This window comes from Ranitomeya imitator, chromosome 4 (assembly GCF_032444005.1).
Source record: "Ranitomeya imitator isolate aRanImi1 chromosome 4, aRanImi1.pri, whole genome shotgun sequence".
In the NCBI taxonomy this organism is placed as follows: Eukaryota; Metazoa; Chordata; class Amphibia; order Anura; family Dendrobatidae; genus Ranitomeya; species Ranitomeya imitator.
The window spans coordinates 608,245,675-608,261,250 of record NC_091285.1 but is presented as its reverse complement, the minus strand read 5'-3'; the positions used below and the strand labels follow the sequence as shown (position 1 = coordinate 608,261,250).

The 15,576-nt window shown below is 44.0% G+C and overlaps 1 protein-coding gene across 1 annotated transcript in view; it reads left to right on the top strand.

Annotated features, from left to right (window-relative positions):
• The window catches only part of ANTXR1 (ANTXR cell adhesion molecule 1), a 320,379-nt gene that overhangs the window by 252,885 nt on the left and 51,918 nt on the right, over positions 1-15,576 (top strand). The window lies entirely within an intron of this gene.

Below are 15,576 nucleotides of genomic sequence, written 5' to 3'. Positions count from 1 at the left end.
ATTAATCAGCATTCTGCATGGATGCACAAATTATATAGGGTACAACATTTTCGACTGTACATTCCTGTATGCTTTTCAGTACGGGTGTCATATATTTAGTCTTTCTTAATTAGTCACCTTTGCAGCATCTATGCCTTTCAAAGAGGCGTAGTCCATTTTTCAGATATTTTTGTTGTGGTGAATGATGAAGCTGATGACCTGGTAGTGACATTTGACCTGGTTTTGCCCATAACAGGGCAAATACTATGTGGAGAAGATTATATATGTCATGTAGTTAACATAGGAGTAGTCATCCACATCAATGTGTGTCTTAACGAGATTTCAATAGAGCGTTTGTATGGTCCAAACACTCCAGACAGCACTGGAGATTTCAAAAATTTATTTTTCTAAGATATGCAAGTTAGCGTGATCTAAGAGATATAACTTTGGGAAGGAATTTTCAGCCAGAAAGCATAGTGGCAGCAGTTTAAAAAAGAGAAATCTGGTAACCATTGCAAAAAAATGATTATTGGAGGTCATTAAGGGGTTACTGGAATGACATCATATACTTTATTCAATCTGATAAAACTTCTGTGCTTAACTGTAACTGGAATCTACTAAACACTCAAACTGCTGGGCATGAATTTCATGCAAATGATATAAAAATGGTTCTCAAGTTCTATTTTTGTGCCCAAAATAAATCTTACACCTCATGTTTGGCAAAAGAAACCACAGTGAAACCATGGCGAAAGGAAATGTTCACAGATATTTTTGGACATGCTTGAAAATTTGCTCAAGGCCAAGAGAAGAGGTCACATTGCTGGTCTACGAGGTTTCTTGGTGTGCACCCGGCATGTTCTCCTGGAGGAGCACTCGATGGAGCTGAGAAAACATTACAATAGTGTTCAGTGACTGTTGTACAAAGTGTCCTGTCATTAAAAGATAACATTTACCAATGAGACGGAATTAAATGTGTTCATGAAATGAAGAATTACTTCATGGCTCCTCTGTCGTTGGCAACCCTTGTCCTCCACCATCTTAACCTAGCACTACTTCCCAAAATTACTGCAGCTCACCACCACAGGCACATTTAGAAACTACTGATTCTCTTTGCAGAGATCTACCTGATCCATTTCTTTCTTTGGAAAAGGAACCAAAAATAATGCAACATAATTTTCCATCAGAAGCTGAAAACTGTCTCTCTAATGCCGCATATAAGTATTTAACCTGCAAGTCAAAGTCCGACACACTACGCTGCCATGAAGTATGACAAGAGTCAAGCCAAAAACATCCATAGTACCACCAACCAGACTCCTAGTCTGTATAGATGAGGAGCATCAATTATTAAAAATCAGATGTGTGTCTCTGGTTTTATAGAGTAGGAGAACGGAGGGTATGGAGTCTCCCACTGAGGGGGAACAATACACTTTATATGTCTGTATAGCCAACATGTCATTGTGCTTAAGCAAGCTGCTGATTATTATGAAGGTGCCACGTACAATGAGTGCAGGAGGTGACCCCACTATTTACATGTGTAAATATTGAACACTGAAAATGTGTGGAGGATATACTGGTGGAGGGACAGGAAAGATATATTGTATATATTATATTTAGGGTACAGTCAAACAATCGAATAAATCAGACTGAGATCAGACTGCAGTACTCGGACTGGCCACCACTCTCTCAACCCAAGCCTGACATCTGCATCAAAAAATATGGCGTTATCACACACGGAAGGGGAGAACCGCTGTCAGTCCGAGCATTGCGATTCAACATTGGTCTGATTTATACGGTTGTCTGACTGCGCCCTACAGATTGAAGTGATGGAGGAGACAGAGAGCAATAATTGATTAATTCTAAATCTAATTGCTTTTATGCTGAATTTTGGGGAACAATAGTGGTGGGCCATTTTGTGGGCACAAAGAGATCAAGATCATAAGTACCAATCAGGATGTGATGATATAAATTTCTAACTTAAAGGGATTGTTCCAAAATTTAAAGGTATCGCCTATCCAAATGATTGGTGCTAACTTTCCAATCGTAGGAATTCTGACCCCAGTATTCACAAAATGGTGGTCTCCAAGTTCTCTGTGGGAATGAAATGCTGGTCACTCATCCATGCTGCTACTTAATTTATGCTCTTTGGGACTGAGGGATAACCGAGAACTATATGTGGGTATCTCCTTCAGTTCCCTAGAGAATAATTTGAGCAAAAGACCTGCACAACACTCAGACAGGGGTTTTGGGGGTCTTATCATTTTCATTTGGTGTTGTAGTAGTCAGACCCTCTGTAATTATAAAGGGAAACCTATTCTATGGATAGGTGCAAAGTTTTTATTTTGGAACAATTAATTTAATATTCCACGATAACAAATCTGTAAAGCAGATATACAGGTAAAGTGAAGTCATAGGCAGTTAGGTGTAGGGTCTCATTATGGATTTAGAGGTCTTAGACCATTAAACTGTATCTCTTGTAAATGGATTTCCTTGCAAGCAAGGTGTCAGATTTTGGGAACATTTTTCTCCAAATGCTAAGAATAATATTGGTGAAATATCCTGTCCATGGTTCCCGGTTTTCCTCCTTTGCGAATGAATTTTATCACCATATGTTCCTCCAGTCCCTTGCGTAGATGCTGTTATTAGGCACTATTTTCTATATACCTTATTGCTTTCTTAGGAAATTTCTCAGGAAGAAAGGCACAATAACTTTTTACTATGAAGCAATTTCCTTGACTATGTTGTTGGAGCAGAGGGAAAGGATTAAGGGTTTTGATTTCGTAACATTTTCATGAATTTGTTGCACAATGGCTTTAGATGTTTAATATAAATAGGATTGATGTTCTGAGGATTACTCATGTGTTTATACCGTGTGATAGACAATAAACCTAAACAGCTCACGCGCTGTTGGCTAGTAATAGACTAATAAGGATGTTGATTGGAAGACTAAGACTAATGCTTGAACGCAGTGGCATGTAAAATTTTGGGCACCTCTGGTCAAACTTACTTTTATTGTGAACAGTTAAGCAAGTTGAAGATCAAATGATCTCGAATAGCCATAAAGTTAAAGATGACACGTTTCCTTTGTATTTTAGGTAAAATATATATATACGTATATATATATGTAGAGAGAGAGAGAGTTTTTTAACTTACAAAAAGGAAGATAGGCCAATGCAAAAGTTCGAGCACCCTTGGAGTTATATGTGCTTAGATTATCATTATTGTTATTATACATTTTTATAGCGCCATTTATTCCATGGCGCTTTACATGTGAAAAAGGGGGAAAATATAGACAAGTACATTAAACATGAGCAAAAAACAAGGCACAGGGGTACATAAGGAGGGAGGACCCTGCCCGCAAGGGCTTACAGTCTGCGGGGGATGGGTGAGGATACACTAGGAGAGGGTAGAGCTGGTTGTGTGGCGGTTCAGTAGGTTGAAGATCACTGAAGGCTGTAGGCTTGTCGGAAGAGGTGAGTCTTCAGGTTCTTTTGGAAGGTTTCTATGGTAGGCGAGAGTCTGATGTGTCGGGGTAGAGAGTTCCAGAGTATGGGGGAAGTATGGGAGAAGTCTTGGATGTGGTTTTGGGAAGAAGAGATGAGAGGGGAGTAGAGAAGGAGATCTTGAGAGGATCGGAGGTTGCGTGTAGGTAAATACCGGGAGACCATGTCACAGATGTATGGAGGAGACAGGTTGAGGATGGCTTTGTATGTCATTTTAAGGGTTTTAAAATGGAGTCTCTGGGCAATATGAAGCCAGTGAAGGGCTTGGCATAGGGGAGAGGCTGGGGAGACAGGTAGATTAGCCTTTGACCAAAGTTTCAGACTTTAATTAGGCTGCTTCGTAAGGAAAGGTTAGGTGATGCAAATTTCCCAGCTTTATAAAAACCCAGCTTACTATAGCCTTGTACCAAAAAACAGCAGCCATGTGTTCTTGTAAGCAGTTGCCTAGTACTTTGTAAATGAAAATAGCCGAGACCCACAAAGCAGGAGAAGGCTATAAAAAGATAACACAACATTTTAAAGTTGCCCTTTCCTCAGTTTGAAATAGCAGTTAACAGGAGCAGTGGAGGTCAAGATAATGTCTGGGAGACCAAACTAAATTTTAGTGAGAGCTGCCCCTAGGATTGCTAGAGAAGCAAATCAGAACTCCCACTTTACTGCAAAATACCTTCAGAAAGATGTAGCAGACTCTGGAGTTGTAGTACATTGTTCTACTATTCAGAGACACCATTACAAATATGGCCTTCATGGAATAGTCATCAGAAGAAAACTTCTCCTGTGTCTTCACAATAAAATTTAGCATCAGAATATACAAAAGAACATCTAAACAAGACTGATGGATTTTGGAAAGATGTCTTGAGGACCGATGAGGTTAAAATAGAATTCTTTGGCCACAATGATCAAAGGTACAGTATGTATGAAGAAAAAAAGTCTCAAAATTTAGGAAAAATAACATCTTGACAACCATTAAGCATAGGCATGGATCAATCATGCTTTGGGGTTGTGTTCAGCCAATGCCACGGGGAACATTTCATGAGTAGAGGGAAGAATAGATTAAATTCCAACAAACTCTTGATGCAAACTTAACACGATCTCTAAAAAGCTGAAGTTAAAAAGAGGATGGCATCTACAAATCGATAATGATCCTAAACACACGTCAAAATCCACAATAGACTACCTTAAAAAGCGCAAGCTGAAGGTTTTACAGTGACCCTCACAGTCCCCGGAACTGACCGTCACTGAAAATCTGTGGATAGACCTCAAAATAGCAGTGCATGTAAGATGACCCAGGAATATCACAGAGCTGGATGAATTTTCCAGGGAAGAATGGATGAAAATCCCTCAAACAAGAATCGAAATACTCTTGTCTGGCTACAAAAAGTGTTTACAAGATGTGATACTTTCAAAAGGGGGGTGTGTCTCGGTACTAACCATGCAGGATACCTAAACTTTTGACAGAGCAGCTGCATCTCACCTCCTCTGCTCTGTTGACGGGACATCGCTGCTGATGTCATGCTGATTGATAGCTGGTTCTCCGGCTGCCTAATTGCATCTGCATGACGTTGACAGTCACGTCCCCTCGACAGAGCAGAATAGAAGAAAAAGAGCTGCTTTGTTGATGTGGAGCAGCTGAATCTCCTATGGGAGTGGTCTGGGACTGCTCTGAGCCAGCGCCGAGCACAACAGGTAGATACGTAGTTGCCTGTTGGTAACTATCTGCCTGTTAGTTTTTAGGCACATAGTAAAAAAAGTCCTGGACAACCTCTTTATTAGTAGTGTTCATTAAAGAATCCCCTGACCCACTTCCTGTTGATGGAGAGCAATGAAACTTGACACAGTCAAGTTTTATTATTAGTATTAGTCCTTCTAGGGACACACTCTTCTGTTTAAGCAACTGTAAACACCTCACTTATAGAAGTCGACAGGTTGCTCCAAAAGCTACGTTGTGACTTCGGAAATCAGAGTCTCATAATCTGGAAAATGCTTTCCCTTTTGAAAAAGTCCTCCTGGCTTCCATGGCACATTGTCAATTGAGCCTGAGAGCATTTGACTCGTTCCTTCTTCTGGAAAGGTGTGAGCAGCCGGGGAATCCAGCGAGTTTATACCTTATGCTTGTGATGATGGTCTTGGATGATTTTTTCCACAGATCCCACAGTAATCTTGATATTTTACGCTAGGTGGCGAATGGTTATGCGGCGATTTTCCAAAATGGGAACCTCCACTTGCTGGATGGTGTGTTCATCAATAGCAGAGTGGGGTCGCCCTAGTATTGGAGCTGTTTGCACCGAAGTCCGACCACATTTGAATTGATCATATCATATGATGGGGAATCATCACCATAAACCTCTTTCATCTCATTGAACATCTCCTTTTAGTGTGCAGTCTTTCAAGTAAAGGAACTTAATTACTGCTCTGTATTTCATTGGGTCCATTATCAAACCTTACACAGCACCTGTAAAATCGAGACCGTTATCAGTTCTGAGTTGCAAATTGGCACGTAAGCTATAGAGACTTATATCATCACACTTGTGCAGTTTCAGCATCCTGTGATAAATAGAAGTGGGTCAGGGGAAATCTTTAATGAATGCCCCTTGTAACTTTTTGCACCGTTTTTCAGCAATTTTCATGATGAGTCTAAAATTCTGGCTAGTGTTTAAATGATCCTAAGGGCACATCCACACATTTAGTATTTGGTCAGTATTTTACATCAGTATTTCTAAGCCAAAACCAGAAGTGGAACAATCAGAGGAAAAGTATAATAGAAATACATTCTGTATTTATCACCCACTCCTGGTTTTGGCTTATAAATACTGATGTAAAATAATGACCAAAGACTGAACGTGTGACTTTGGCCTAAAGCTGGCACTGCCATGAGCCGCGAACCATGAGGGCTCTAAGTAGTCAGATTGAGCAGAAAATGTCATCGGCTACAAACGCTACTCTAATAGGGCTAGACAATAGATGCTTACCGTTACAATCTTACTGGAAACCATGTGACGTCAGCTGGATTGCAGACATTAGACTCTGCCTTCACATAATATTGCTAAATTGTCATAGATCGAAGCTTTATCCTAATGTAACACTTATAAAAAGAGAAGCAAATGCAGTAAATACCAGGTAACCATTGCCCAAATGTATTGACTTGCAATTTTAAGTCTGCAACTACATATCCCCTTTTGATAAAAACAATATGAACTTTATTTTTTAAAAAGGTTCATTCTGATAAATGTAGTGAAGCCAGAACGATTATCAGATTTTTCCCCTATATAACCCTGCACTGAAAAGACTTTCAGACCACAAAGTTTAATGTAGATTTTAATTCCCATCTGGGCAGCATTATATGGCATCCTGAATAGCTTTACCTTAAATTTTACGGTCATATTTTCACTGCTTTATCTTGTGAGTCCTTACCCTTCATGAACTTATTTTATAGTAGCAAAGAATTGAGTGCGAATTAATTGAACGTGTATACAAAACTCGTACATTAGTGATTAAAAATCTCAGTGCTTAGTCAGGGAGACTACCACTCTACACAGAGTAATAAAGGCTATATTGCTCTATAATTAAGGACGTTCATTCAGGGAAAACAGAAGGCTAATCAAATCGATATCAGATTACCTTTCCTGTGATTATACTAAATGGATCAGAAAAATACCTCAAAACAGTCCCGATGGATGTCATTAATCAAAATATATAGCCAATAGTGATGAGCGAATATACTTGTTACTCGAGATTTCCCAAGCACGCTCGGGTGACCTCCGAGTATTTTTAGTGCTCGGAGATTTAGTTTTCATCACCTCAGCTGAATGATTTACATCTGTTAGCCAGCATAAGTTTATGCGGGGGTTGCCTGGCTGCTAGGGAATCCCCACATGTAATCAAGTTGGCTAAGAGATGTAAATCATTCAGCTGAGGTGAGGAAAACTAAATCTCCGAGCACTAAAAAAATACTCGGAGGTCACCCGAGCGTGCTCAGGAAATCTCGAGTAACGAGTATATTCGCTCATCACTCATGGCCAAAGGTAATGCTAAACAGACCTACTACAAATGCAATGTAGCAGAAGACCTGGATAGAGTGGCGTCTCCCTCACCCCGATGTACGTTTCGCCTCTTGCTTCTTCCGGGGGAGTGAAAACATTTGGCATATGCAGTGATATGCAAAAAATGGGAAAAAAAACTTTAAGAAGTAAGAAATATTTTTTATGTGAAAACTGCAAGTTTTTCAGCTCAGTTGATTTTCAATAGTTAACATCAAATAACTTACCAAACCAAGAAAAGATAACTATTGGCGATATGTATATCTATTCCAGTTTTAAAATGTTAAAATAGATCTTGAAACTTAAGTTGATAATTGGTCTAAATTCCAAAATTAGGAATACCTAACAGCCAATAGTTAAAGATGAGATTATTGTTTTGTGGGACTCCATTCCATATACAGGTAAGTGCTTTCTGGCCATTAACTGGAGCTTTATGAATTTCCTTATTGTGGTGAAATATGTATATATCTATATGTGTGTAGTGACATATGTCTAGGGTTATATGTGTGACTAGTGATAATGTAACATCTGTCCTGAAGGCAGGTCTCACCCAGGTGTTAATATGTATTTTCCTGAGACAAGCAGACTTCTGTCTCCAAATCTCACCAGGGGGTCTAGCTAGGACCAAGAAGAAAGGGTAACACTTGACACCTCCTAGCTCTTGGAAAAGAGATGTCAATTACGGCCTGATAATATCTCTGTGAGAATGTTTTCACAAAGGATCTCAGGAGAAAATAATATGTTCATTGGTAGCGCAGCCATGGTCCAATCAAAAAAACAAGCAATTATGATATTAACCTGAGGGCTGGTCTAGAATTGTGTTCACATAATGGGGGCAGCCGAGCTGGTGTGATCCAATCTACATTCATCCTACCCTCAGGGAGCAGAAAGCAGAATGCCAAGTTAGATAATTTCTGTAAGTTTTCTCTTGTGATTTTATACTGTTTTGCATAGGTTGTATGTCTTTTTATTATCATATTTTATACCTTTTCTTACTGTAAGCACTGAGCCTTTTTGTATTAAAGTATAAAACTTTAACAAGTTGAACCTTGAATGTTCTAAAAGAATCCATAGCCTAAGGTGTGTGAGCCTTATGAGTGGTAGACATTACTAGTATTAATATTTCTGGGACTCATCACCCGTGTGTTCGATGAGTGGTGGCAGCATGTATGAGCGAGTGTGTGGCCTGGGTCGGAGTGTGTTTATGCTCCCATTACAGTATAGGACAGAGGTTGAATTTTGGACTGAGAGTGGGAAGATAGATTAACCCTTGCAGGCACAACTCAAGTCACGTGCTGAGAGCGGGCATGGACAAATTAGTTACACCACGGAGTAGGGATCCGTGACAATTGGTGGCATAGCGGTGGGATAGAATTTTTTCTATTAGAGCATTAGTACATGGTTTAAGCAATTATTCCCTGTACTAAAGAATTGGTATCCTTGTGAGGAGTGTACCAGTTATACAAGGTTCAACTCAGTACTTACATAGACATACTTGCAAACAGTTTCCCCTCCCCGTTTTTCTTTTCTATCTTTTATTTGGCAAAGGCTGTTCATCGATATGGCAGCCCAGTACAAGAAGCAGGGCAAAGAAGCTCTGTCCGGCCTCTGTGAGCAGAGGAATAGAGACGGCCAACAGATCCAGGGAGCTGCTGATACTCACTTTGGTTGAGCAGGACATAGAGCAAAGTGCTAGACCATCTTGGCAAGGAGAGAGCCCACCTCAGAGAGACCCAGCAATGCCAGCTCTTGCACCGGAGATACAAGATGGAAATGCCCGCAATGCCAGTGCTGAGGAGCCTATGGACTGTACTTTACAAATGGACTTACAACGGCTGGGAACAAGTGATCCCAATCTGCGCATGCAGCTCATTCTACAGTACCGACAGGCTGCAGAACACCAGGCTGAGAGAGAGGCTGCAGAACTCCGAGAGGACAGAGCTTTCCAGCTTCAAATCCCTCAAATAGAGGGGGTAGAGGGGATATCAGTCCTCAGATAACCCCCTCCCAGGACATAAATCCAAGGAGACCACGTCTGGAAAACTTCCCTGTGATGGAGATGGATACGGACTTAGATACTTTCCTTCGGGGGTTTGAAAAACCTGCAGGCAATACCACCTACCCCGTGAGCAGTGGGCGCAGTATCTAACACCAGGGTTGAGAGGCAAAGCCATGGAAGTTTTTGCTAGCCTCCCACCAGAGTTAGATGTGAACTATGAGGCCATAAAAGAGGCCCTGATCAGGAAATACAACCTAACACCAAAAGTGTATCGGAGAAAGTTCTGGAACCTACAACGGGGATCAACGGACAGCTATGCGGATGTTGTGAGCACCTTGAGGACCACGTTCTACCAATGGATCAGGGGACTTTCTGTTAACAGTTTTGAGGACTTAACGGATCTTATGGTCAAGGATCAATTTCTTCACATGTGCCCCACGGATGTACAACAATTTGTGTTTGATCGGGAGCCACAAACTGCAGATCAGGCTGCAAATATTGTGGACTGCTATGTGGCTAACAGGATGCCTGAGGTGCGGAAGCCATCGGGATTCAGCTGGAGGGGAAGTAAGCCAAACAGGGACCCTCTGTCGCCGATCACCAGTGCTGTCCAAGCCTGCCTTCTATGGGGTCCCGGTGCTTCTCCTGCAACAAAGTGGGACATGTTAGCGCTGTCTGCCCTGATAGGGAGAAACGTCCAACTACAGCCGCAAAGCCGTCTGTGTCCCCACCGTCAGTCCTCTTTGTGGCTGGCTCTGATGCGAGGGCTAATGAGAACTGTCAATCTGTCACTGTTGGCAATAAAGTCACCATTGGTCTCAGGGACACTGGGGTAGAGGTGACCCTGGTGCGTCCAGCCATGATAACCCCTGCCGATATCATACCAGGGAAGACTATGTCTATAACCAGGATTGGAGGGGTCAGCCCTGCTGTGCCCATGGCCTGTATGTATCTGGACCAGGGAGCAGGGAAAGGATTGCGAGAAGTGGGGGTATCAGAGGCTATTCCCACTAATGTGTTGCTAGGCACGGACCTGGGGAGGATGGTGTCCCACTATGTTCCTCCCTTGCAAGTAAATGCTACAGAGAAGGTGGAAGCAAGTGACCCACCTGAGATGCCAAGCGAGGATGGAAAATGTCCCAATGCACAGGACTGTAAATATGTGGCTGCTGTGACCTGGAGCCAGGCTGCGGCTCAGACTCAGGCCCATAGATTAGAGGGTGAGTCTCAGACAGAACTGCCAGAACAGGAGGCCCATACTGTGGCCCCAAAGCATAATCACATGGCAGACCCAGCAAGGTCCCTGATAACAGACACTGAAGACTCAACATCAGACCAGGGCCTGGCAGTCACACTAGGCCAGGGCCTGCAGGCTGACAGTCAGAGCTTCCAGGAGGCCCTGCGGACAGATGTCAGTCTGGAAGAGCACAGATGTCTTGCAGACCAACCACTTGCTGCTTCTGACAAAGAGAGAGTATACTGGGACAAGGGCAGACTGTATAAAGAGCCAATCCCCACAGATAATACAGAATCTTGGGACTATAAAAGGCGGCTGATAGTCCCTTATCCATTTAGGGAACAATTACTGAGAATTGCCCATGAAATTCTTTTGGCCGGACACCTTGGAATACAAAAGACTAAAGCTCACCTGACACATAACTTCTATTGGCCCAAGATGGGGACAGATATTGCCAATTATTGTCGATCATGTGCAGTTTGTCAGAGAGTTGGAAAGTCTGGGGATATACAGAAAGCTCCATTGATACCACTGCCTGTGATCGATGAGCCTTTCCAACGAGTGGCTGTGGGTATCATAGGGCCACTTGCAATCCCTAGCAGCTCTGGCAAAAAGTACATCCTCATAGTGGTGGACTATGCTACACGATACCCGGAAGCTGTGGCACTGTCCTCCATCCGAGCAGACAAAGTGGCGGATTCTTTACTGACCGTTTTCTCTCGTGTGGGCTTCAACAGGGAAATGTTAACCGAAGTGCCAGTTGCACGAAACGGCCGTCGTCCGTTTGTCTCCACTTTTCTCCCTGCTGGATTTTTGTATGTCCGAATAAAGGATTGACGTTTTTTATTCCGGTGAGTGCGCTCCACTTTCTTTCTATTCACTGTTTCATGAACTTGTATTTTGGGAGCTGCACCTAAAGGATTTATGGGGCTACAGCATTTCGGCTTGTTTTGGCTTGAAGGGGTTGGAGATATTTGAATCTGACAACCAGCAGCGGTGCGGATGTGCTTTTCTTTCTTTTTTGTTGGATATATATATTTAAGTATGAATCTGATTGACTATCTGTGGGCATATCTAATATAGTGGCTGGTCTCATACTTGCTTGGTTTGGGGAAGTTAACTCATACATTTTGCTTCCGCCACTTTATTGTTAAAAAAGAAGCTGGGAGAGGAACTGGTATAAGGTTCATGGAAAAAGAAGAAAATATCAGATCCATCTGTCCAAGGTGGCCAAACCACGCAAAATAATGTGGGCCATTATGTAGCCTCAAACTCTGAAAATCATGCAGTAAATGCTAAAAACATCTTCCTTTGGAAGGAAGCAGAAAATTCTGCTGTGCATGAAACAGACAGCCAGCGTCGGACTGGAGCACCTTGGGCCCACCAGAGAAAATCATTCTTGGGGCCCACTATGTAGCTACATAGAAATAGATACAAGACCACCAATGGTGCGGTAAAAAGCGCTAATATCAGGGTATAATATAAGGTAGTTCACGTCTTAATAATGTAGCAAGGGTTGGGTTAGCCCCCTCACAGAATATGATGTAGCCCCCTCATAAAATATAATGCGGTCCCCTCTCATAGAATATAATGGAGCACCCCACAAAATATAATGCAACCCCTTCAGGTATGACACAGTCCCCAACATAGAATATAATGTAGCCCCCCCATAGGGTATAATGCAGCCCCCCTCATATAGTATAATGCAACCCACCACAGAATATAATGTAGTCCCCTGAGAGAATGCAGTTCCACCACAGAATATAATGCAGCCCCCCCCATAGAGTATACTGTAGCCCCCTCATATAGTATGATGTAGCCCCCCATAATATAATGTAGTTCCGAGAGAATAATGCAGCCCCACCACAGAATATAATGCAGCCCCCCAGGGCCGTATTTAGAGTTTCTGCTGCTCCCCCCCCCCCCCATTGGTGAGTATGATACTATCGGCAGTGACTTTGGCAAGAATCGCTGATGTGAAAGTTGCCTTTTGCAGCAGATCTGGCAGTTTTTCTGCATCTGCCGCGTAACGGATCACTTACAGCAACACTGCATTCGGCCTCATTCATTCCCTATGGGATTTGCGGCACTTGCCGTGATCTGGCAAATGCGGTACCATACCTCCCAACTTTTGAAGGGAAGGAGGTATAAAGTTTGCGACGCGCGTAGTGCGGCGCAGCAAATTTTAGGCCACACCTCTGACCACACCCATTTCACAACTAATCACACCCATATCCACGTCCCAACCACAGCCATTTAGCACTGCTGATCACACTGTTTTATATACAATAATTATAAACAAAAAAAATATGGCCACACATAATAGCCACACATGATGCTCAATACTGTATAATGGCCACACATGATGCTCCATAATGTATAATGGCCACACAGTGCTCCAAACTGTATAATAGCCACACATGATGCTCAATACTGTATAACGGCCACCACACATGATGCTCCATACTGTATAATGGCCACACAGTGCTCCATACTGTATAATGACCACACATAGCGCTCCATACTGTATAATGGCCACACATAGTGCTCCATACTGTATAACGGCCACACACAGTTCTTCATACTGTATAATGATCCCACATGATGCTCAATACTGTATAATGGCCACACATGATGCTACAGTGTATAATGGCCACACATGATGCTCCATAATGTATAATGGCCACACAGTGCTCCATACTGTATAATGGCCACACATAGCGCTCCATACTGTATAATGGCCACACATAGTGCTCTATACTGTATAACGGCCACACACAGTTCTCCATATTGTATAATGATCCCACATGATGCTCAATACTGTATAATGGCCACAAGTGATGCTCCATACTGTATAACGGCCACACATGATGCTCCATACTGTATAATGGCCACACATGATGCTCCATACTGTATAATGTCCATTGGCCACACATGATGCTCCATACTGTATAACAGCCACACATGATGCTCAATACTGTATAATGGCCACACAGTGCTCCATACTGTATAATGATCCCACATGATGCTCCATACTGTATAATGACCCCCCCCTCCTGTATGCATGGCTCATATCCCCCTCCTGCATGCATGGCTCATATCCCCCCTCCTGTATGCATGGCTCATATTTCCCCCCCCCCTGAATGCATGGCTCACATTCCCCCCCTGAATGCATGGCTCATATTCCCGCCCCTGTATGCATGGCTCATATTCCCCCCCCCCTGAATGCATGGCTCATATTCCCCCCTGTATGCTTGGCTCGTATTTCCCCCCCCCTGAATGCATGGATCTTATTTCCCCCCCCCGTATGCTTGGCTTATCTCTCCACCTGCTCCCGCTCCCATCTTGCATGGCGCGTCGGCTTATATCCTCCTTCAGACCCCCCATGTGTGTGACAGCACCCCCTCCTTCCTCACAGACCCCCACATGACAGCACCCCCTCCTTCCCCACAGACCACCCATGTGTGTGACAGCACCCCCTCCTTCCCCACAGACCCCCCATGTGTGTGACAGTACCCCCTCCTTCCCCACAGACCCCCCGTGTGTGTGACAGCACCCACTCCTTCCTCACACACCCCCCATGTGTGTGACAGCACCCCCTCCTTCCCCACAGACCCCCATGTGACAGCACCCCCTCCTTCCCCACAGACCCCCACGTGACAGCACCCCCTCCTTCCCCACAGACCCCCACATGACAGCACCCCCTCCTTCCCCACAGATCCACACGTGACAGCACCCCCTCCTTCCCCACAGACCCCCAAGTGACAGCACCCTCTCCTTCCCCAGACCCCCATGTGACAGCACCCCCTCCCCTACATTCAAAAGTCACCCTGCTCTCTGTACAGCTCCCATGTAGGAACGTCCGCCTATCTGTGCCCCCACAACCCTCAGGTCAGCCCCATGGAGTCCTGTGTACAGAGCCTCCACCATTGCGCCGCTCCTCAGCCTCTCTCCACAGCACAGGAGGTCTCCTGCTATCAGCGCTGCACTGGAGGACGCCCCACCCCTTCCCGTGACATCATCTCACACAGTCTTGAGGTTGGCAAAGTCAATAAATACCTCATACTCACCTGACCTGTCCATCCACACACCACGCGGCCGCGTCGACATGGCTCTGTCCCGACTCCCGGCGCAGCACCTTCTTCCTGCGTGAGCGGTCATGTGATAACGCTCATTAAGCTCATGAATATGCGCATATTCATGACCTTAATGAGCGGTACCACGTGACCGCTCATTCAGGAGGAACTGCAGACGCCGAGACCAGGCATCGCTGGAACAGGGTCAGGTGAGTATCGTCTTCAAGGAGGGAGGCGGGCGAGCGCGGGGGGGGCCCTGGAGCAGTGGGGGCCCTGGAGCAGTGGGGGCCCTGTGTCAGTGCCTGGGCCCATCGGAGAATCAGTGCCAGTCCAAGCCTGCAGACAGCCAAAGAACATCTGCAGAGGACTATGGGGAGGTTGGACAGCAAGAACTGCTTGGAGCAAATTAGATAGCACAGAGTCATGAAGCTGGTTAGATAGCACAGAGTCATGAAGCTGGTTAGATAGCACAGAGTTAAGAAGCAGGTTAGATAGCACAGAGTCATGAAGCTGGTTAGATAGAACAAAGTCATGAAGCTGGTTAGATAGAACAGAGTCATGAAGCTGGTTAGATAGAACAAAGTCATGAAGCTGGTTAGATAGCACATAGTCATGAAGCTGGTTAGATAGCACAGAGTCAAGAAGCTGGTTAGATATTACAGAGTCTTGAAGCTGGTTAGATAACACAGAGCCATGAAGCTGGTTAAATAGCACAGAGCCATGAAGCTGGTTAGATAATACAGAGCCA